Source organism: Temnothorax nylanderi, unplaced genomic scaffold (assembly GCF_030848795.1).
Source record: "Temnothorax nylanderi isolate EJ_2023f unplaced genomic scaffold, tnyl_v1.0 TNYL_tig0014_pilon, whole genome shotgun sequence".
NCBI classification, from domain to species: domain Eukaryota; kingdom Metazoa; phylum Arthropoda; class Insecta; order Hymenoptera; family Formicidae; genus Temnothorax; species Temnothorax nylanderi.
Window position 1 is genome coordinate 2013053 of NW_027249076.1, and position 16420 is coordinate 2029472.

General features: G+C 37.4%; 2 long non-coding RNA genes across 6 annotated transcripts in view; one reads left to right on the forward strand and one right to left on the reverse strand.

The window, feature by feature from the left end:
* The window catches only part of LOC139768173 (uncharacterized), a 114516-nt gene that overhangs the window by 45168 nt on the left and 52928 nt on the right, over positions 1-16420 (reverse strand). The gene's annotated exons all lie outside the window — the stretch shown is intronic.
* Positions 6306-10045, forward strand: LOC139768080 (uncharacterized). The gene is made up of 3 exons (XR_011717273.1): positions 6306-6543; positions 7043-7187; positions 7309-10045. It is a non-coding gene; the product is annotated as an uncharacterized lncRNA (long non-coding RNA).

Consider the following 16420-nt stretch of genomic DNA (forward strand, 5'->3'; position numbering starts at 1 on the left):
GAGACAAAGTAAGAGGGATAAAAGAAGAGCAGTCGTTGAAGCACAAACGGAGGTAACAGAAAGGAGAGAGTGCATAATGTAAATGAAACCATCTCTCCTCCGCGCCGCTCTGGATGCACCTGTGAATATTTTTCCGTCTGCATCGTGAAATACAGATATTCAGGAGGCATCTGCTCCCCCCTCCCCCTATCCCGTCGCAACCTAAGACGCGACTCTCCTTATAAAACCGAACTTCGACAGTTCTGCTCTTCCCTGCCATTCTCCCTTTTCCCGGTTGCAGACTTCGGGAAAGTGGTACGTGGGCGAAATTTCAACGTGACGGGCATACAGTGTCCTGTACCTCGTTCCACTTCAACTGCCTCGTCCTTCGAACCCGCATCGTTCCTTCCCTTTGTACCCTTTTCCCTCGTTTCACCACGTGAATGGTCCAAAAAAGTAAAAAATCCGCGTAATAATAGTAACACGTAAATTCGATAGATATTCATCAAAAATTGCAATATTATGTACGCACGTGTAGCACGCATAACGATAAACGATATTAACACAATACCAATTATGTAAAATTATACGCTTCAAGTTCATGTCCAAATTTTACAAAATTTTTTAATTTCAGAAAACAATACTTTAAATAGTTTAAATAAAAGATATTTGAAAAGATATGGGACTTGACGGAAATAACAAAGAGGATAATAAAAAATAATAGTACAAAGAAACAAATTGCAAACGATAAGATCTCATTCACAATTCGCAGTTATCAGCAATCGTTGCAACGACGTGTCTTTTAAAAGGATATTTTTACATACATACAGATTGAAGAGAACATCATGTTTTGTATAAGAAATTAAATGAGTAGAAACGTTATATTCAATTGTATAAAATTAGTATAGTCCATTTCTCCAAACTTGATATGTAGTTGATAGAATTTTAATTCAGTCCTAAAGAGTCATAAAGTTTCCGATGTGTTTCCAATACATCATCTGACAATTAAATAGAAAAATAAAAATACGAAAATATGTCAAATTTTATTATACGAAAATTGGCTAATAACTTCTCTCCGTTTCAATCAGAATCAATTTGAATTACAACATTTCTTAACAGAACTCTTGAGAGACTGATAAAATGCCCGATATTCGGAAAAATAATTTAACTCACGGAAACTTGAAAAATTTCCACCTAAACCTAAGAGAATCGCCAGACTTCTTTTCGAAATCAGAAACTTTAAAATTCTCTTCGTGGAGGAGGTCTATCAATTATATCGAAATTCTAAAAAGTAGGATGCTAACATCATAGAGATGTTGCACTCGTAAAAACAAAATTAAGCAAAAGTCATTACGATACTCACGTTGATTGAAAAGTATCGATCGGCAACATGTATTGAACATTGATTTCAATGTCCCCCCTCTTTCTCCGAAAAAAAAATTTAAACCTTTACTTTCCATTCCTCATTGCAGCCTGTTAGTAACATTTTAATTAATTTGCACATATGTCATTTTATATACTTATATGTAATGACTCTGACGTCTTAATTGACGCATTCAAAAAAATAATTTTTACATATTTCACCGTTCATAAAATGCATAACGTATTTACATCCAACGCGTAACAAAAAATATCTGAAATTGATAAAAATTTATCTTTTACAAAATTTTTTAATGAATTGAACTGGATGTAAATCAATAAAACTGAACGGTTATAATTAAAATCTCTCTTGAATATAGGTCAGGTTCTATAATTAACGTTAAATTATTATATAATTTATTACATTTTTTTTCTAATTCTATCTTCAAAAAGACACAAAAGAATCACATTCCAATTTGAATAAACTACAATGAATATTGATGAAAGCAAAGTGACCTGTTAAAAAGTTCACGTTCAACTAAAAACAAGAAAAGAGAAAGATGAAGGGGACTGAAGCAGACAACAAAGAAGTGAAGCGCAGCAGGACAAAACGTTCGATGAACTCCTTCCGAACGTTGCGTGATCGAAGGTTTTGCAACTGTCATCGTTTTACCCATCGTTTTACACGACCGAATCCCCGAATAGAAGCCTGAATTGCCGAAGTGGTCGTGCCTGGAAGGGAGGCTCTGAATCGAAGATTAATTGCACGATTCATTGGGTGCTGTGCAATGACACGGGATCGTCATGGCTCTAAGCAGACATGATGAGACACTTTCGCCATCGCTGCAGACGGACCGAAGAACGCGACAACAGGGGGGGAGAGGGGGGAGGGGACAGCCCCGAAATTGTGCAATAGAAATAAATGTCGTTTTGCTCTCTCTGTGATCGCGGCCGAGTGCACAATTTCACGCAAATTTAGGCGTCTATACGGACCGCGACAGTTCGGTTACCACTCTTCCTCATCCCCTCGTAACCTGTTAACAATAAATGTAGCTATGCGAACCTTTCCGCCCGCTTTCTCTCAATCAAACCTACATGTATTTCTCGTTTAAGCTGAAAACGGTGTAAACTATATTGTAAAAATCGGATTAAAATACTTTTACTCGCACATTGCATATCCATTGTGCCTTGAAATCTCATTTATCTCTCCCTCTCTCTCTCTCTCCCTCTCTTTCTCTCTACGATATAAAATATTTACAAATTTTATTTGACGGTTAACGTTTTAATGTCAAGAGAACGGGCAATATAAATTAGGACTCGGGTAAACGCGAATACACGAATATTTCTGTAATTAATCACTTCCCGCACTCGAAGGCGTATACGACTACGTTACGGTAAGTCTCGAAACGAAAACGAGCAGGCGTAAATTATGTCGACGAGGTACTCGATAAATTTCCACGGTAAGTATCAAAGTTCGCTTGTGCGCAAAAGAAAACGCAACACCTGTTAGCTACGTGCCGCTGCTTATGGCATTAAGGACGTGCTTTAAAATGATATGCATAGAGAGACCAATTGCCATGACGCATTTGCAGCATATTCTACGTACCTTCCTCCATCTAGTTTTTATACATCTTATGCTTTTTCCTTGACTACGATCGAAATATCATAATACGTGATATGTAATAGTGATAGTAATTAAAAAATGTGTATGTTGAAAATTTCTTATTAATCAACACTAACAGTCAAGTGCTAATTGTAATTTTTTTTAATCAGACAAAATTAGATATAAAAAATCAATATTAAATAAAATAATAAAAATATCAAGTTAAGTACTTCAAGAAATAAGAAATAATATTCTGAAGAATTATTATTCTGAGTTTGAATAAAGAAAAAGTTTCGATATTTTTATAGTTTTTCGCTTTAACTATACCACATGAGAAAGATAAAATTGAGTTTTTAAAGCCAAACGGAACAAGGTCGCAGGCACTTTACGAAAAAAGAGATCGATAAGACGAGTCTATACGAACGCGCGGAGAGGATCCATGAGGATCCGGTATGTTTGCAGCGACTGTAAACATACTTGGGATCAATTTAAACTCAGATGTCCGCAATCAGGGGGTCGGCGGGTGTACTTTGAGACGGCCACGCGAGGGTCCGAAAAGGGAATAGAAAAGTTCATCCTGCAGGGTGTAGACATACGACGCCAAGTTGGAAGCAAGTAACCGTTCGTTATTGATCTTTCTCGTCCCTTTTACTTTGCTCGCTTAACGCCCCGTGTTTTTCGTGACGTTCATCTGATATACTCACTGTCAATAACGAGACAGATAAGCATTTTCAATCATTAATTAGTGCCTATCACATGTCCGCCGCGTGTGAATATTACTGACATAAGCGACAGAACAGAACTGAGCACGATTATAAAATTAATTATAAAAATTAATTTTAAATACATCTATATTTTTCTTCATTTACATTTTTGTGTCTATAACATTCTGTATTAAAATATAAGAGACTATTTTTCTCTTATGTATATCCTAATATACTATATGTACTACATATTTTGTAAGAATATCAAATCGTAGTCTTGTAAAATAATTATAATTGAAATAATTATAAGAAACTTATAAATAAATAAAAATATAATATATTTTCTTTTTAATTTATTACCTTGAATATTTCGTTAACATATCATCCCGAAATTTAATATCATATCGCGAAAGGACACAAACAACAACTACATGTATGCCGATTTTTCTATCCATTGTTGCTGAAATTTGCTCTCGCATTTTCCAGTATTCTTTCTCACAGCGCCAGGTTCAGCGGCAACAACTGTTCAACAGTTGTTACAGTTGCCTGTCCGCTGATGCAGGTTCGATACTCTTTTTGAACTAGCCGCAAAAAAGAATTGGCACAAAAGCCGCCCGAAGAGGAAGCGTATTCACGCTCGCATGATTGAATCGTCCATGTACCGATACATTTCCGATATCGATCGTGGCAAAAGCAAAAATTCCGTGGCATATCGAGTATTATGGATACCCTTGTAATCATAGCCCCTTGTAGTCGTAGTCCCTTTATCAACATTCCATGTGATTTCCTACGCACCATTTATTGTGATAGAGCAAAAGAGTTCTTTGAACGAGCATTATAAAACGTACGGCCATTAAATTTGCAGACTTCTCCAATTCGATCTTTAATGAATTTTTTAACGATGTGCGGTACGATCCACTTTTGTCGAGATCTATCGACAAGAGGTAGGCGACGTGCACCGCTTTTAATAAATTCTGCAACTAATGAGATTATTCTTTACGACAATGAATATAAAACTCAAGATTATAATATTCGCGACGTAATAATAAAATGGGGATCAGTTTTAATCAAAATTAAAATCATTTTTTGGACATTTTATATAATATAATTATAAAATATCCTGGCATATTTTATAAATATGTGCGGTCAACGTTTCTATGTGGAAAAAATAACAGGTAAGCTGCTAAAACATTTGCTGCTTCTTGCCAAGGCAATAATGTATAAAATACATAAGTATCGATGTCTCGCGGCAGCGATACTTGCAGCTAGCGAAATGCGGGCAGTATTATAAATATGTCAATGATAAATCTCGCCATTTACTGACCGAAAGAGAGAGAGAGAGAGAGAGAGAGAGAGAGAGAGAGAGAGAGAGAGAGAGAGAGAGAGAGAGAGAGAGAGAGAGAGAGAGAGAGAGAGAGAGAGAGAGAGAGAGAGAGAGAGAGAGAGAGAGAGAGAGAGAGAGAGAGAGAGAGAGAGAGAGAGAAAGAGAGACTGAATCGATATATCGGGGCATCCACTCTCGGTGCGCAGGATCGACGTCCGATACCTCGTACTGCGAACGCATTCCGCGACACATAAATAACTATTATACACACGGTCCGCCATTATATTTCAGCACACGTAGACGCATTCGCCCTCGTTGAATGTCTACCACGTCGCCACGAATGTACAGTAATCCGAAGGGGTGCGATCGTCGTCGAGCGACGACGTTTAGTGCGCGGAGCAGAATTTCTTATTGTCCGAGCGACGTCGGAGAACGATTTATGTGGCTATATTTCGTCTTTCGATGAAGAAACTGCCCGTCCTACCGAATCACGTTTATTTCGTGATAGATCGTGAAGGCGAATCATACACGATGTGTTACGTGAGTTGATCTCAGTCACATATATTTTATATTTATTTACAATAAGTTTTTGTGCTATATTAATCCCGTCAAAATTTCTTAGAAAAATGTCAATATCAGATTAAGTTTTCTTTCTAGAAAACAAAATAAAATTTTAGATATTATCAGATATTCAATTGTTTCTCGCAATATTGTGCTAAAGAATCAATTGTCCTTCTCAATTTGACAAAAAATATTTAGATCAAAAATATATAAAAATTATTAAGCATATTTTAGTTTTAAAAGTCATTATATCATGTTTCGTGAACTTAAAGAATTATTTCGAAATGTAGTTCCACTTTGTCGAAAAGAAATAGCAAATCGGAGTTAATTCTGTCGCGCCCTTTTATATACTTAATTGCTCAAGGCGACAATATTTTTCGTTATACAATTCTCTAGACAATTCTCAATGATATTTTTTCTTAAATAAAAACTGCTCACCGTGATTCGTTTCGAAAGAAAGCACAACCGCAAAACCAGTGAGCGAAACGTTGGATCGGTTACTCGCAGACTCGATCGAACTATAATCTCCTGAATAGATAACAACTGGAGCAAGAAGGATGATGTGATAGCGAGGAAGAGAGAAGAAAAACGCGAAGCCAAGTAAAAGGATGAGGAAGAGAGAGACCCTCAGAAGGTAAAGAGTACAAAGTTAGCGGGAGAGGATCGAGACTCGGATACAACCTCCCTTCATCCTCATTCTCTCACCTTGCTACCAGCGCTCCCTCTCCGGCTCTCCCTCCCCAGCTCCCTTCCGGGCTCCAACGTAACCCGCAATCGTTAGCGCACCCCTGATAGCGAAGGAAGAATAAAAAGCTGTCTGTGGAAGTCGGCTGGGAACATCAGCTTTTCTACGAGTATCTAGAGGGTGTATTTTTTACAGCGCTATCTAGTGCACCCGCGAACCGTGTACACGGGAGTAAAGTGAGGTGAATTCCTCTTATAGCTGGGGTCGTAAACAGCCTGCGAACGCTCGAAAGAACCATTGCGATGCAGTGATTAACCCTTAACTTGCGGTAAGGTTCAATCAAACCTCTCTGATATCTTACAAAGTATTCACTTTTTAATTTCACTACTCTTTTTATCACTCTTAAAGCATTAGTTATAGTATATTTTTTTATTCATTGTAAGTAGTGAACAAAGGGCTAACGCTTATTTACCTATTAGCATAATATAAAAACGCGTTTGTCTTTCCGCTCGTTCTAACAGTAATTATTATTCTTTATGTGACTATACGTATTTCATACACATAGTTTGTTTGTATCATATATTATTTTATATTTCCATTCAATTCTTCTCCTTATTCTGTGTCTGTAATAATTTCTAACTTTAATCTAGCTTCGAGTTAAAAATTTTCAATGTTTTACTTACTATGTGAAAAACATAAAATCCGTAAATACTACCGTAATAAATGATTGTTGTGCGTAAGATAAGTGAGTCGAAAAAAAAAGTTTCGTAGTCGGTTTAAGAAATTCGCAATAAAATTCTAGCATAATCCTATTAACTATTCCGCAGTCGCGCGCAGCTTTCGGTCGATGAAGCGGCTTCCCGTATGTTCACACCATGTTCCATCCGCGACAGAACATTCATTTCCCATGTGAACCATGGCTCACCTGGTGCATTCCCTACACCAACTATGTGTGACCTGCTGCAGCACAATGTAGGTGTCCTTGTGCATGCGTATGTACATGCATCTTCGCTCTCTCTCTCTCTCTCTCTTTCGCCTCGCTGTTACGATAAATCATAACTCGCCGAGTTTCCTTTTTGCATTGGCCGAAAAGAGTCTCGGCGGACTGGAGGATTCTTTTGAAGAAGCTGATGGGACAAAAGGGGTCGTATTTTTCCGAGGAAAATCATTTCGTCTGTCAATTCGCTACAACGCTACGAATGAAGGAATTCACGATGAAACACCGCCGACCTATGAATACAAGATTTCGAACACAAATCTAATCGTTGATATTGACATTCATGATAGATACCAGCAATTAGACGATTAATTTAATAGTTGAAATGATTTTTAGTCCCATTACCTAGAAGTAATTTTATTATCTCTAAGCAATTTTCACAGTTTATCATTTTACTTACGAATTAGTAATTTTCATTGTATTGTTAATGTACATGTTTGTCATAGACGTCTTGATACAATGAGATTAAAATGTGTTTACGTAAAATTAAGATAAGTAATGGAAAAGCTGCTTCGAACTGACTTCGTAAGTTTCCTTGACAGTAAAAAACCGAGTTTTCTTTGATTCCCGATCGATGGGAAACTCTTTCAAAGTTGCATACTGAAAATTAACATGAAAGCGACTAAGCAATAATGCAGCATCGAGACCAGAGCGGAGATGGATAATATTCAATTTTCAATTTGCATTTCCCCGACGGCTGCATTTTACAACCATAATGATGAACATGCATGTGGACATGTCCGCGCGTCTATATTCTCTTGTACTTACGCATAACATGATACACTCATGCATACACGTATATGGAAAACCTCCTGTGGGAACAAACATGCGTGCTCGTATGCTTGCCATGCATATTGGTATAAATCGACAATTGAATTAAGTGCAGCGCATGCAGAGGAATGATTCGTACGCGACGATTGTTTCCTTCCTAATTCAATCGGGAGAAAGAACAGCGGCGGCATAAAAATCGGATTGTGAAAAGTATTAAATCGAATTTAGCGCGGGGGCGGCTTTTGCAATATTTTTATATCGTCGTTATTACTATCGCGAAAGTTGTCGATAAAATAAAGCTCCCTGGTACTTTGTGCTCTCAAATTGTGCCTCGAGGGCTGATTTACCAAAGAGTACTAATTTCGCGATATTGCAGAAGAGAAAATCGCAATACAGAAAAGATTCCATTGTGTGCAACAAGAAGCGTTTAATGAAAAATTTCCATTAACAATTTATATTACTTTTTTGCTAAAGATAATATCAGTGCATTCCTGTTATATCCACTAATGAAGACGCTGTACCAACAGGTGGATAGATTTAAAGAGCAAATTAGATTAAGATGAAAGATTTGTATGTGTCGAAGAAAATATAGTAATAGGACATGAAAGTACATCTCAGTGATTCAAATAAATTAATTACGATGAATTGAAACAGGAGAAAATGAGTCGGTGATTTTAAAATTTTTGATTCCTCATCTATCTTCATATCCACTATATTACCAAATTGCTGGTCCCCAATTGCCGAATCAATTACGCTTGTTGCGCAATCGGATATCGCGTGAGATGACAAACTCGGAGATTGCAGATGAAATTTCGAACTTCTCATTATCACACAAGCAACCTGTAATCGTCGGAAATGCGCTTTACGTTCGAGCTTAGAAACGACGCATCGGGAGAAACTTGGCGTGAAAGGCAAGAGCGAGTAGAAAGCTTTTCATTCTGCAGCCGTTGGCGCTCGTAGGAATCCAATAATTGATCGAACCAGATATACATCAACATTTAGCTATAGGATACACACTCTAACGTACACCTTCGTACATCTCTGCTTCGTCTATGTTTCTCGGAAAAACAAGAGGCAGCGAAGGAGCACGAGAAATCGCCGTAGATTTATTAAAGCTACAGCTTGGTTTTTGGTGTCTCTCCGTTCAGACCGATATATTCGAAGTCATCGAAGCGAGCTGATATTTAACTCACACGAAATTGACGAAAAACGCTTATCAAATCTCACTATGAATATTTCGTTCGAAGAAAATAACAATCTGTACGATTCTCAATATAAATAGTAAGAATATTGTAATATTCCATCTCAATTCAATCAGCGAATGAAATCTGTAAATATACCACTTTTGTGGTTATTATAGCACTATATTTACCGTAAAGCAAAGTTCTTCTGCCCGAGAGAAAATGGCTTCTTTTTATATTTCTTATTATTATACATACATTTCATAATTACATAAAAGACTGTTACATAATTAACTTGAAAATTTTTTGCTCAGGATATATACACCCCTACAAATATAAATATATTCAAATACGAATATACTTAAAAAGTGAAAAAGCTATCTTTTCTAAAAAATCTTTCTCTCTCAGCCAAGATTTTGAAACATGTTTTTTATACACTGCGTGCTGAAATAATTTTATTAAGTAGTAAATAAGAATCTGTAACGAAGCGATAATATATATTTCGATAAGAACGCTAGACACGCACATCGATTTTGTTCGCGCGGAACGGTTTAAGTCATGCGTGTAAGAGCTGTCGTAAATCTCAGAGTGTTATGAAGCGATGGTTCCTCTAACGAGGAGGCAGCACACGTAAGCGTTCAAGCAACTACACATACGATCGTAGTATAGTTACGAAGCATGCTGTAAACGTCAAACGTCGCAGATAAAGAAGATATTTCGCAGCGGTCGTAGTCGACGAGAATGGCGTCGTTAAAAGAATAGCGAATGCGAATCTCGGCGAAAGTATCGCTCGCGAATAGAGAATTTAGATCGCAAATATTTTTAATAGATTGGAAAAACAGGATTTAGCTCGAGTTATAGTAAAAATCAAATCAAAAATAAGAAAGTAGTGAAATATTTACATGACTAAATGAATATTATAACTATAATTACATAAAGACCGTTTTATACCACAGTCTTTGTTATAAATCTAAAATAAATATTTCCTCCTCTTTATCTTTTCTCAATATCTTATTTACTTCTTAATATATTTTAAATATTTTGTTGGAAAGAGAAAGATAGAAGTAAACTTCAATTATGTCTCATAATCTATGAAAGTCATGCAGTTTTACCAGACATTCGTTATATTTCTACAGCCAACTTTTTAAATAATTATAATAATACTAATCCTATTATTCATTAGTCAATAAATTAGTTAATAAATATATTAATTAAATTTGTTAATACCTTTTTATTCATCTGTTATTCCCATATTATAAAGTTTCAATAAAGAGAAACTTCTTTTAATTGTTTTATACGTTAACTCAATGCCATTTTTAGATCATCAGTGATATTGTACAATACGAATTGTCATCAAATAGTATTGATCGCGAAAGAATTCTTTTAATCTATTGTGGAAAAGACAATATGGTTAAACGCCTTTCGTCTCAAGAATCGCGCGAGGTCTCTTCTCGACCAATCACACTGATAAGCGTCTTTTCGCCGAATGTCGGCAATGAATCTTGGCTCGGTATGTTACGGCGTAGTTCTAAGATTAACATTGATTTAAATTACAAATTTAACTACCCCCTGGGTTCATCCTGGTGCGAAACACGCGCAAGCATTCTGGGTCAACTAGAAAGGTCTGGTAGATGAGACGGTTAAAATGGACGAACTACTTAAAACAGTCTCTCTCTGTCTTTCACTTTCTTACTGTCTTTTTCCTCTCCTACCTCTTCCTCTAGCTAAAGAAAAGTAGTAAGTCCGTGGTGATGAGATTGTTCGAATAGCTTCCCGCAGATACGCTGAAACATTAATTCCGATAATAGCATTAACCGCGTGCCTCTGCGGATCTTCGATTCTCTTGCACCTTCCATTTTCGCGAATTTTCTATTAAAAAAAAGGACAAGCACGAAGGATGCCTCAATTTATCTCGACCGATTTGACTTTTAAAGAAGTTCGTCGAAATTTTTCTGTTCTTTGCAGTGAGAAGACTGTCGTCTTGGAAATCATCTTGCGCTTAACTGGCTTGAAAGGTATTAATATGGATATTGATTTAATCGCATTATTCATCGCTATCTGTGAACACTACTGTAAATTAGTATTTTACACGCATCCTTATAACATTTCTGGAAAAAAATATGATTTCGCTCACGCTCTTTGAACGTAACTTGTAGATATTAAACCATAAGTTATATTTTTGCAAAAACTCCTTAAAACATGAAAAATATTATCTTGATAAAAAATAGCTAATTATCAAATATTAAAGTTAATTGCATTTTGTAACTTACTTATCGATCCTTGAGTTGACATGGAATATCATCAATAAATTAAATTTTATCAGTCACGAAATTAACAAAATTCGTTGATATTAAGGAAAGCTTGCAAGGTAATTTAATACAATTATAAAGCTATCAAAATATATAAAATTATATTATTCTTAATGTCACAAATTAATTAAAAATACCGGAAAATGTCGCTAACGCGATATAAAAAATACCAGTACAAAATATTTATAATTACTATTCAAGTTACTTAGAATTTAAAATAATTTAAATAGTTTAATTTAATAATATTTAAATCACATAAATAGGAAATAAAATTGGCGCATCTTATGATTGAATTCTCTACTCGAAGACTCTTAGAATTTTTCCTTTTTTTATTAAAAAAAATAATAAACATCGAGCACAACCTTAATATGTGCAGGTTTGAAGGTTTTGCCACAACATCACTCTACTAATCTTGCGAATTACTCGATAATAACCACCAAAACGTGCTTATAATCGTATCCATAGTGACGAAAGAGACAGAGAAAGAGAGACTGTTGAATGGCAGATGTTTCGATTATTATCTCGGAAACTCGGAATTTGCTGACATACACACACACACACACGACACATCCATACATATATATACATATATGCAGACGTACACGCACACATAAACACACATACACACACGCCCATTTATCATTGTCAAAACGTACATCTAACCCACGATCACGTCTCGCGGTTTTACTGACATTATCGATCGATCTTCCCCATTAGATTTGCAATTACTAATAAATAATTCGGCGACCTTTTGTGCTAAGGTCGCTGCTAAATCAGAGAAGAGCAAAAGTATTCATATAGGTACTCAGCATATTGAAATCAATATTTGTGCTTTAACAAGACGACAAAGTAAAACAAGATTTCTAGAACACATTAATATTTATAATAAAAAATCTATCAATTAAAATTTTTTTAAATATCCGTAAAACAATTATTTCTCATCAATGATTTTCGTAAACAGTTCTAATGCCAAGATAATCTTACATGCTAGTACGTAAATCACGAGGTATGCAAAGCTGGAGAGATACTAAACAGGAGGGCTTACCCTCTAGCGTTTTATTCGGCACTGAGTCGCGTTCCAGACGACAGCACGTAGTCGTGCGGTGGTTAATTAAGAAAAAGGGGCGACTGTGTTGCCGAGCGTTACCGCCACCGTCGCGTCGCCTACGCCGCGCCGCGGCCGCCACCAACGACTGCGCCCGCGTCGGGGATTTAATTAAATCAACGCGCGATAAATTCGAAAGACGAATTCTCGGTGTGGCGACGAGAATGTATATATCCCCGTTATTTCTCCGTTCCGCAACGTGGCCTTCTCCGTGAAACCCGTCGGCGCACGGGAGATTAGAAGTGAGATTAGGGAGATCGCCGTTGAGGGTGATGCGAAACCGGCGATAAATCCTACTTCGATCTTATCGATGCTTTCTCTCCACAAGGTCGAAATCGGCTGGCGTAAACGACGTTAAAGGGTGGCTTCCGACGTTCCGAGTGTGCACGTTTCCCAAGTAATTACAGCCTGAACCACGATCGCCGTAAGATGGATGTGTTAATTACTTTCAATTTTAAGATCCAGCGTGGATTACGTATTGACGTAGATATATTTTGATGAGTTCGATATTTCTATGAGATGCTTTTAGCTTTTATATCGACAAGACGTATGCCTTCTCGCGAAGAATGCTACTCAACTTACTGTTTACAAATTAATTAATCGATATAGATCTTTCACTATCGAGTAGCACGTGATTAGTAGAGATCTGATTAATAATTACAAAGTAGTGTGAGCGTTCGCGCATGCAATATCTACGTTCTACGTAACTTCTCTGCCTCAGGCAAAATTCCAAGTTGGAAATTGGTCGTTTGAATCGCATGCACCCTCCCCCCCCCCCTCGCCCTAGTCAGAATACCTCAATCAAAAGGATTTATGAACCAGGCACAGTAGCATGTAGAACCACAAAACCTGTTTTATACAGAGAGACATTTACGAGAATATCGAACGAGACGGATATCGAGTCGTTGCGATTTCCCACGAGCGAAATGTGAAAATAGATGGCACAAAAAAGCGTATCCCGACAGAAATCTGGTGCTACTAACGAAATAGATCGATCTTGCGGACACTTATATATACACTCCGAAACTCTCGGGGCAAACTGAATTAATTTACCTCTCATCGCAGAGATTATTGAGTTAAGTAAGTTTCGTCACCAACTTTCTTCGACATAATTTTAATGGACACTGAGTACAACTGTGACTAAGATTTCAAACACTTTGAACGACATATTTAGTGCTTCCCTGTACCGGATAGTATATTTATAATTATTGTTAGATAATATTCTCGCAATACGAGCACCGGTCTTGTAAAATTCTTTATATTATATTACGAGCTTACTTATCGATCCGTTTCTTTTATTCTCTGTCTTTATTTCTATCTTTATTTTTGCTCTAGCTCAGAAACAAAACCACACAATTGAGGAATATCGTAATTTTTTCTTGCATTTCAAAGCATACCGAATTAAGTTGAGAGATACCGGCGACATAGAGACACTCGTGGCCAAATGAAATGCCGTACCATGAAAAAAAAAGGATCCTCGTTTACATTCAGAGCGCATTCTCGAGATCGAAACAACTCGCCGGAGAGAGTTTACGCGGACGCCGCAACCAACTGCCTAAAAATAAACATAATCCGCTTTGTACGGATACGTGCGGGCGATATCGAGCGTCGGGATCGTCGATTCGCCGCGATTTCCCACGAGGAAGTGCCGGGAACGGCGGGAAGCGGGCAGAGCGGTGGGAAAAAGGGTATAGCGAAGAAAAAGATCGATCGCCCCGCAGATTTAGCGGATCCATCGTCAGGGATATGCAAAGCAGTCGCGAGACATGCCGTCGACCCTCGTTTCATCGGCCCCCCCTGTCTCCGTCTCCCTTTCTCTTTCTGCCTTCTCAAAAATTCTTCCTCGCTCTCTCTCTCGACATTTCGTTACTGCGTGGGCGGGTACAGGTAGGTGCACTCCTGGCGGCGATTTTTGCGCGGCGAAAACCGCTATTTCAGCCCCGGCTAAGCTGAATTGCTGCTCCCGCGGGGGAAAACGAATGGCGGCGCGGGGACCGGCGAACGTCGCGACAGAGCTGCGAGAAGGGGACGACGACAAGAAACGTCGGAAAACGTATTGCCCCACGGCGGAGATTCCGCCGGTGGCGAAATCGCGGTGCCACGCCGCCCGAGGTAGCCTTGAACTTTGCCCGGAGCCGTCGTCGATCTTGCGCGAATTCTGAACCGTTTGATGGATAATGGCCCTATCGATCACGGTAGCGCGCGTTTGCCGCTATGTATCATCGGCATAAACATATTGCCGCATTACGTAGTCGTAGTCGTTAGTTGAGGGAAGAAGGCAAGAAAAGGGACGGGAAGAAGAAACGTATAGATATGTCGTGCAGAATTTGCATGTGACACTGCTATTATAACCGATCGCGGCTCGATTTAATGTTACGTAAATTAAAGGTACCAATACCCGGACAGGTACCTACATCTGGACATCTGTATTATTTATAAGTATAACGCGAATTAAAATCAAAGATAAAAGTATTTTTTCTTGTAGTTTGAAACTTCAGTTATAATATCCAAACGTTTATTTCCATAAATTTATGTTTTTTTTTTAAGGTATCCAGACACAGGTACGTGTCCAGGTATTGGTACATTTACCTACTCTTAAGTGTCCGGGTATTGGTACCTTTACCTTAAATCACGTAAACTCGATCTACGACGAGAGCAACTCAATAACGATTATAAAGCAACGGTGAACGATAGGTTTAAACGGTGGATATTCATTTGTTAAATATGCTAATATATCGAATATCGGATCGCATGATTCGTATCGTAAATGATACGTATTGTCCTTGTCCTTGTTTTCCGTTAACCGAATATGACCGAATAAAACGTATTGCAAAATATGATTCGTTCACCGCAGCGCTATTTAATTTTTATGCATATACGAAACGTCAAATGAAAATTGAAAATATCACTCTCTATTTTACGGAAAGAGGATCAAACTTTGATAATATATACACGAAATTCTTTCTCCGATCTCAAAGCGCACCACCAGCATGATTAATTTAAATATTGAATCGATCAACCGACGATATGAAATGCGCATTTCGTTTCGTAGCTTGATTAATAAAAATAGCCAAAGGAATCGGATTAATTTCATGACGAGAGTATCCGAAGCGCCAAAAGCAACAGAGTATTTTTTAAAGAGAAAATATTATTGTAGTTACGCAATTCCGAATTTTACGGTCAAACACAGCGTTTGGCACCACAATTATAATGTCATTTTGATCAGAAACCATTTTTCGTTTTTCCCGTTACAAGTTACAACTGCGCCGATATCGGTACACTTATATTGCAAAGTTATTAAAAATATCTAAAAAATGATATTAGTGAAATTAAATTATATATATATATATATATATGTTTAAAAAAATAATATATTACCAATATATAATATATATATATTGAAGATAAAAGGAAAAAAGAATTTATAAGCATTAATTTTAAGAGTATATAGCTAGTTAGATAATTTCTAAAGTAGCTCGACAAAAACACTTATGCAAAAAAACGGCATAAAATCTTCGTGTCTGATACAATAGCCTGCTATTCGTTGTTCGAAAAAAAAAGAGGAAAAGAGTAAACAGCACGATCAGAGAATCTCGAGAGAAACTCAGTCGCGCGAGAGAGCACGTCGGTGGCGATAAAGAATTAGCTACGCCGATTCGAGTTTTACGGCCGAACGCCCGACGATATATCCAGAGAGCTGCAGTTACAACTCTATGCATCGATATCCGATATATGTCCGAAATGTCGGATCACAGGTCAGTTACCGAAGAGTACCGATCAATTCTCCCACGAATAATCTCATGCACGATAGAATTTTCAAACACGCCGTGCAATTCGCTCGT